This window comes from Meles meles, chromosome 6 (assembly GCF_922984935.1).
Source record: "Meles meles chromosome 6, mMelMel3.1 paternal haplotype, whole genome shotgun sequence".
Classification (NCBI taxonomy): domain Eukaryota; kingdom Metazoa; phylum Chordata; class Mammalia; order Carnivora; family Mustelidae; genus Meles; species Meles meles.
Window position 1 is genome coordinate 133,418,864 of NC_060071.1, and position 7,969 is coordinate 133,426,832.

Sequence of the window (7,969 nt, forward strand, 5' to 3'; positions counted from 1 at the left end):
AAAACTAGTCAAAAGATTCAGGTCTTCAGCCTCTAAAAATGGGGACAAGTTGAAGCATCTCTGGGGAAAGGTTCCACTCCCAGTCACTTCCTCCCTAAAACTGGATTTCCCTCTCTTGCATTCCCCTTTCCTCTTTCTACCCATTAACAGAAAGTGGGTGAGGCCATCTCAAAGAAAGATGACTATATATTTTATCATCTAAACCAGGACACCTTTGAGAATTGTTAATTACACAGGACAAAGGCCTAGATGGGGACTGTCTCTGCAAAGCAGGGCATCTGGTCACCCCATCTCAAGGTCACACAGAAACAGCTTCATGCCCTGTCTCAAGGTCCAGGCACAAGGTAAGTCTTCCCTGGTTCTCAGAATCCATTTTACTCTGACCTCTGTTCCCCCACTGCATTGACCCCCTCAACACACACACACACACACACACACACACACAGATAAACATACACACAATTGGCTAGGATGTCTAATCCCTATCTAATTCAAGGTCAAGGCCAACCCTAGGGGTGGAGCAGAAGGACTTGATAAGGGCCCTTTACCCACATTTCATGCTATCATGCTCCCCAGCTAGACTCTGGACACAGAAATGGAATACACGGAGGCTAATATCTGAACCTATGTCTCCCTTTCTTGAAAAACAAGGGCTAAGTCAGTCTAGGTGAAGCACACAAGTTCCCAGGTCATCAGGATCCAGAGACCAGCTGCTTGGACTTCTGAATGGAGCCCCTACTGCCCCTAAGAGTAACCTCAATGGACAGGGCTACATGGGGATGGAAAACCTGGAGCATGCAACTGTGGTCTCTTCCTGCAGCACATTCAGAGGTTGACCTTGACCAGCACTCAGTGACTCCAGTGACCTTGGAGTAAAGACCACCAGTCTTTCTCCAGTATCTGTCTACTCTGCAAAAGTCAAATCTGCTCCCTTTTAAGGTACACCTACCCCACCCACCTCACCAAGACCCACTCCTCTGATGGCGGAAGGAGGAGAAATAAGATGGGTGCTCAGGCAGCCACCAGAACAATAGGCGCACATCCCACAAGGCAGCATGAAGGTGTGGAGAGAGCACTACCTGGGCAGCCAGGAAACCTGGATTCCAGCTTTGTCTCTGGATCAGATCTGGCCTATGGCTTTGGACAAGCCACTTAATCTCTCTACACCTCAGTTTTCTCATCTGCATTTGAGGGCACTAAATGAGATGATGGCTCATCTACCCTTTATCTCTAACAGTACCATATCGATCAGGCCCATGAACTTGGGCTCTAGAAAAGGACAGATCTGTGTTCAGAGGCTTGATTTGCAAGTTTACTAGTTTACTTTGGATAAGTCTAAGCCTCAGTCTCCTCTTCTGTTCAAGGCAGATAATAAGATTACACTGCAGTGTGCTGTTTGGAGAATTAAATGAGACAATGAGTGTTTACTAAAAAAAAAAATCTTGGGGCAACTGGGTGGCTCAGTGGGTTAAAACCTCTGCCTTCAGCTCAGTTCATAATCCCAGGGTCCTGGGATCAAGCCCCACATCCGGCTCTCTGCTCAGCAGGGAGCCTGCTTCCTCCTCTCTCTCTCTGCCTGCCTCTCTGCCTGCTTGTGATCTCTGTCCGTCAAATAAATAAATAAAATCTTAAAAAAAAAAATCTTGGTGCAGAACTTGGTAAAAAAAAAAATCCTCAAAAATGGAAGCTATATCACTGCTATTACTAATACCACCGTAATGATAATGACTAATATCACAGGGATTGTGAAGGAGGCAGAGTTCCTCTGAGTCAGGCATGAGACCTTTCTCAGTCAGAAAGTTTCACACTGTCCAATCCCTCCAGCACATCTGGGACTTACACGGAGGGATAAGACAGCCAGAGGCAAAGTTCAACTTCCCCAGAAGACAAATCCAAGGTGTTAGAGAAGAAAAGAGAACCCCGACACCAAACCCACATGGTTCTTTCCTTCAATCAACAAATACACCAACTATGTGGCTGGAAGTGTCCTAGACACTGGGAACACTGCAATGACCAAAAACAAAGTCCCTGAGCTCTGGGAGCCTTGATTCTGGAGGAGACAAGATCACCTTCACACTTCAATATATAATATAGTATCAGGTAGTGATTGGAATTAAAGGCAGAATAGCAGGCTGGAAAGTGGCCAGCAGTGGGGTCAGAGGGCTATTTAAGAAAGCCAGTCCGGATAGTCCTCTCTGAGCAGGTATCATTTGCACAGGAACCTTCAGGAAGACGCTGGGAGCGGGCCCCACACAGAGCCCCTGCTGGAGCCCAGTACTGCCACCTGTGGCTGGCCCAGCAGCAGGGCCTCACTTAGTCCACTGCAGAGTCAACCGGGCTAGACCTCAAGGATCAAAGCCGGCTGAGCCATTTCCCCTGCAGGTGTGTGTTTGGGGGAGACCAGGTCTGATCACAGTGGGCGGACTATCCTAACAAGCAGGTATATTTGTAGGGGGCAAGCTTTGGAAGGGACTCTTCTACTTCTGCAAGTCCCCCATCCACACATCAGGGTCATGTAAGGAGAAGGAATGGGGAATCCCAAGAATATTCTCTTCTCAGTGTTTGGCACAAAAATTTGCCCCTGAGGCATCCAACTCCCTATTTCTCCCCTTTCTCTGGCAATGACGTAACCCTTTCTCCCTAACTCCTCAAGGTCAGCCCTGGACCTTGAGAGGGAGGGGGACGTCAGAAACAGAGGACAATCAGCATTTTGCTCTGAGGATTTTTTTTTTTTCAGGCAAAATGTTTGCCAATTTCATTTATAATTGCATAAAGAGGGACACACCTTTAGCCAAAGGAGACGGAAAATGGCGTCTGGTAGTTAAGGCAGCTGAGCCCTGAGCACTGGAGCACTAGAGCTCGGCCGCTTTCCCGGCCCAGGGCGATCTCAGCTCCTAGAGGGGCTGTAGCCTCCACTAAGGCCCAGCTGCCCAAGGGTGGCCAGGGCCGGGAGGGCAGGGCCATCCTCGCAGCTCTGCCTGGGGCTCCGGAGGTGGCAGGGGAAACCCTCAATTTCGCCCACCTCTCCCCCTTCAGTCTGCACCCGCCCACCAGTCATCCACGAGCACCCCCGCCCACAGCCTGGCTTAGGGACGTGGGGACCTCACAGCAATGCTTCCGCTGGAGACCCGAGCGGTTTCTCCCCCTCCACCCTCTTCCCAGCTACCCTGAACACTCCATTGCCCTCTGTCTCAACACCCCCGCTTTTTGCCCTCCCCTCCCCAAGGGGAAGTCGGCTTCCCTTCCCTGGCACCCCCGCACCTCCCCAGAGCCCCGCACCTCTCCAGAGCCCCGCGCACGGCCACAGCCAACAATCACACTCCGGCGGCACAAACAGGCAGGCAGCCTCCTGCGTGACCCGCACACATGGTGTTGACACTCCCATGTGGTCCAACTGGAGGCACACCGGTGTTTGACAGAACACAAACACCCCTCCAGCCCCCTCCCAAAAGGCAACACAAAGGCCACCAAGAATTTTAAGACCAGACAACACTGGACATCAGAGCGAGAGCCGGGTAGGACAAAGACATCAGTCCATCGTCACAAGGAACGACGACAACTCTGGGACATTCTGCAGTGCCCTCTGGCTTGACACAGCCCACTGAGCAGAGCTGTGTGTGCTGGCGTGTGTGAGAGAGCATACATATGTGTGGGGGTGGGGTGGTGTCTGTCTCTACTGTCCAGGCAGCAAATCCCCCCCAAGAGGTAACCCAGTCCAGACTCTGTTTTCCCTGTAACCTTCCTCCAATGTGCGGCAAATGCATATTACACGGATGGTTAAATTGGATCATTATCACTGGGTGCTTATTTGGCAAAAAAAAAAAAAAAAAAAAAATCATTAATGTCATCTACCCCCACTCCAATCCCCTTCTCAAGAAGTCCCCTCCCCCAAAGACTCTCCAACATGTTAATCCCATGAACTGCGACACATCACAGCTTTCCGGAAAGAATAATGGCGAGGAGAAAGAAGAGAGCGGTGTGGAGAGAAGACGCGGAGAGCGTTACTGCATTGCCCGTATGAAGATGGGTGGAAAGGAGCCATGGTGGAGGTAGGGGCGGGGAGAGCCACGGAGGGGAATGAAACCAAACGAAATCAAGTCCTTGGTCGTCTGTGTCCGTGCGAGAGTGTGTGTGAGCAAGAGCGTGTGCAAGTACGTGTGTAGATGTGCCGACTTAGCCCTCCTATCAGAAGGCTGCATCCGTGTGGTATGTAGGAAAGGCCATCGCACCACTGTTGTGTAGCAAAAAAAAAAAAAGAAAGAAAGAAAGAAAAGAAAAGAAAAAAGAGCCGCAGAGCCATCAGAATCAGAATTTTCTCATGGAGATGGAAAGAGCTAGGGGAAAGAGGGAGGGGGCCACGGGGTAGGGGAGAGTGGTGTGTGGCAATAGAAGGCAAGAGCATGGTAGAATTGGGGGAGGATGGAGGGGGGGAATTGGTGGTGGGGTGGAAAACACCGCACGAGCACCTGAGACACAAACACACACAATACCCAAACGCCAAGCCCACTGCTCCACCGCTCATCTAAGACTGACAACCCGTCCCCCATCTCCCGCTGCCTCCCTGTGCCCCCAAAGCTGGTGCGGGTGGATTTCTCTATCTCAGTTTTGCAGCAGTGGGCTAATTACAACCAAGCCCCCTTACCAAATTAACCCCTCCCCTCCCGCTCTTTTTCTCTCTAAAAGGCCAATTGAAGAATAATGTGTTTTTAGAGATAATGGATTTTTTTTTTTCCCAAGGAGCGAGAGAAAGGGGGATGCAGGACAGAAATTCTGCAAACCGGTGACTTCCGACCTCACCTCCGTCTCCCCTTATGTCCCCATTCGCTGTAGCATCGCATCTACCATTTCCCAACCGTCCCCTTGTCCCCCACCACCCAAAAGAAAAGACCTTCCTACCATGCACATCGACAAACACACCAACCGCCACCCAATCTCAGTAGCCGATCTCAAAACCCCAAGCATCAATTCACCTCGATACATTCTTTCCCTTATATAAGCAGCAAATCATCAACATATTCAGTAGAAACGCAGCATTAAAAAGAAATTAACCAATAAAAGAGGCCAGACCCCCACCAAACCCCCGATAATTAATAGCAGGAAGCTACCAGAGAAGCAAAGAGATCGTTGTCTCTCAAAATCTAGAATCCCTTTGATTTCTGGCCCCCTCATCTTAAGAAGCAATTTTTTAAATCATTATTTCACTAGAAAGGGCCGGAAAGCTCCAGAAAAGGGCATTCGCACAGTCCGGTTGTTTAAAAAAAAAAAATTAACCCAGCCCTGTTGCTCACTTTAATAGCGAACTTCCAGTGTCCAGCCTTTTCCCCCTCTTCCAGAAGGAAGACTGGCTCGCAGGATGAACCCCAGGCTGCAGAAAACGGGCCAAGAGTCCTTGCTCTCGACTCCCCAAACAAAAAAATAAAAAAATAAAAAAAATCAAACAATAGGAATATCTCTGCACAACCAGCACCCGTCTGAAATATCGTTTACCCCAATATCACATAGGCAGATTAAGCTAAAAGATTAAAAAAAAAAACACAAAAAACAGCCTTGCTATGTCTCTCTCCCCTCCATCCCTCCGCCACGTACCCAGTAGCCCTTAGGTAAACTTGCCCATCATAACCAGCGGGACCATTTTAACTGGAAAGGCGACGCAGAAGCCCTTGAACGATGAAGGAGGCTCTACCCCACAAAAGCAAATTCATAAAGGGCTAGTTCTTCGGGTTCGCCAGACCTAACCTCCAGGTGCCCCCAGATAGACTATCCCGGGGAACAGAGTCACCCAGTGCGCTGGGAGTTCAAATTTCCATTGGAACCTTCATCACAAAGGCAAACGGTCATCTGACCCCTGAAACTACACTGTCCTCCAGGTGTGACAAGGAGTGCCCCTCTTACTCCCAGGGCCAACCACAGGACCCAGGGCAGAGAAAGAATTAAGAATGTTGAGGAGGATTGGTCTGGTAAAAGAAAACTATCTCCCCAAGCGGGAATGACCGGAGGAAGCGGGGAGAGGACAGCTCCTAATCTCCCACTTCTCCTAGGAGGTCTGTGTCTTGCTCTATCCTAGCCTAGTTTTTCAATGATCTCTGACCTTTGCATTTGAAAAAAAAAATTTTTTTAAAGTAATGATCAGGGGAAATGATCTATCTTACCTAGAGCCCAATAAGAGTTAGCAAAATTATAATCTCCTCACTGCATGGTGCTATTTCTACATCCAGACCAAAAGAGAAGGCATTTAATGGAGGGAGGAAGAAATTTATTTTTTTTTTTAACAAGTAATCACAGGGTAAGTCACCTGCAAAGCAGCCGAGCCCATAGGTTGGTATTACATCACTGGCCTAGGAAGGGATGGGGGGGGGGGGAGGACAGATTATTTTTCCCTTGTCATCAGGATGATGTTTCTAAAGCAGTTAAGTTTCATGGTTAAAAAGAGAGAGGGAAAGAGCCAAAACTCTGGGTATAACACAATGCCTTGAAAAAAAAAATACATCGAACCAGCCTTTAAGGTCACTGAGAGCTTGCAAAACCCACAGTGCTTACACAGAGTGGAAGTTTTCAGGCAAGCCTGCTACTAAATCATTAATATAAACAAATGGAAGGCAGAGAAGGAAGATTCCCTTGTAACAGATCCAAAGAGGAGCGCACACACGCGCGCGCACACACACTCACACACACACACACACACACACACAAACACTCCCTTTTCACCTTCTGATTATGCCCACCTTCACAACAAGATAGCAGGAGTCCAACCTGAATCTTCAGACTCAAGAACCACCTCCTCGCACCCCTTCTAAAAAAAAAAAAATCTCCTCTCTCTCTCTCTCTCACACACACACACACACACACACACAATTCCTCAACAGCTAGGGAGATCCCTGTTTCAATTCAATTTTGTCTTATGATCCTCAGAGTCTCTTTTCCTTCTCATTTGAACCAGTCCTTTCCCCAGGGGAAAAAAAAAATAATTAGAGGGAAAGTAGCTACAAAATGTCAAAAAACTATCTGCCCAAAATGAAGTGATGGGCATACATCATTTCAGACTAATAATCCAAACACATAGGAGAAAGACTTAAAAAACAAAAAAAAATCACATCCTCTGACTTTTCCAACATCTGGAGCAAGAAGACTCAACTTCCAGGAGCAACTGAAGGAAAAGAAAGGCAGTTGAAAAGCCATTCCCATGGTCAGCCGAGGCTCTCGGATCCAGCATCCCAAAAAAAAATCTAGGTTGGTCGCTCCCAACTGCAAACTTCTACCCTCTCAGGAGCAACCTCTTCCCAGAATGAACAAGAACCTTGAGTTGTTTCACACCCTGCCTGCCTGCCTTTCCCCCAAAACCTTACCTTTCCAGTTGAACAGAAGATTTGGGATCTGTTTGTTTGTTTGATGTTTAGTCAACTGACTTTGCTGGGTATGTTTCCTCTTTGGGAAGGTTCAAATTCCAGAATCTTTCTCTCTCCTTTTCCTTTTCTCTCTCTCTCTGGGAGGGAGTGGCGGGGAAGAAGGGAGGGGGGGGTGTCGGAGGTGTGAAAAGCAGGTCCGCGTTGGCTCGAGAGACGCTGGCGCTGCGAGAGAGGGGAGGACACGCTCGCCTCTCCCTCTCGGGGAGTTGCATGCAAGAGGCGATGTGTAGGGCTGAGCTCGGAGCCTGAGACTGCCGGGGAGCCCAGGAATTTCACGCACTCCAGAGCCGGCCCCTCCCTCTCCCACACAGACCCCGGCATTTAAAGAGACAGCCAGGCTGCCTGGCTCAGGGCTTCACCTCTTCCCTGACTGTTTTGCAAACAGCTGTGAAGATATCTTCAGGGAAGAAAACTGGTGCAGCCCCCTGTGACTAAGAGGCAGTGTCAGGAGCTCAGTCCTCTCCCGACCCCAGCCTGAGGAAGGCTCTTTACCAGAACCGGAGCGGGCACTGAAATCAAGACAAAATTCTCATTTATAGCTTCAGCAGACTAAGCCACATGCTGAA

General features: G+C 49.0%; 1 protein-coding gene across 26 annotated transcripts in view; it reads right to left on the reverse strand.

The window, feature by feature from the left end:
• NRXN3 (neurexin 3) overlaps positions 1 to 7,634 on the reverse strand; it is a 1,600,055-nt gene extending 1,592,421 nt beyond the window's left edge. For all 26 annotated transcript variants that reach the window (XM_046009334.1, XM_046009311.1, XM_046009316.1 and 23 more), the window contains exon 1: positions 7,344 to 7,634. The gene's annotated coding sequence lies outside the window, so the exon portion shown is untranslated. The remainder of the gene's footprint in view (positions 1 to 7,343) is intronic.
• Positions 7,635 to 7,969: the final 335 nt, after the last annotated feature.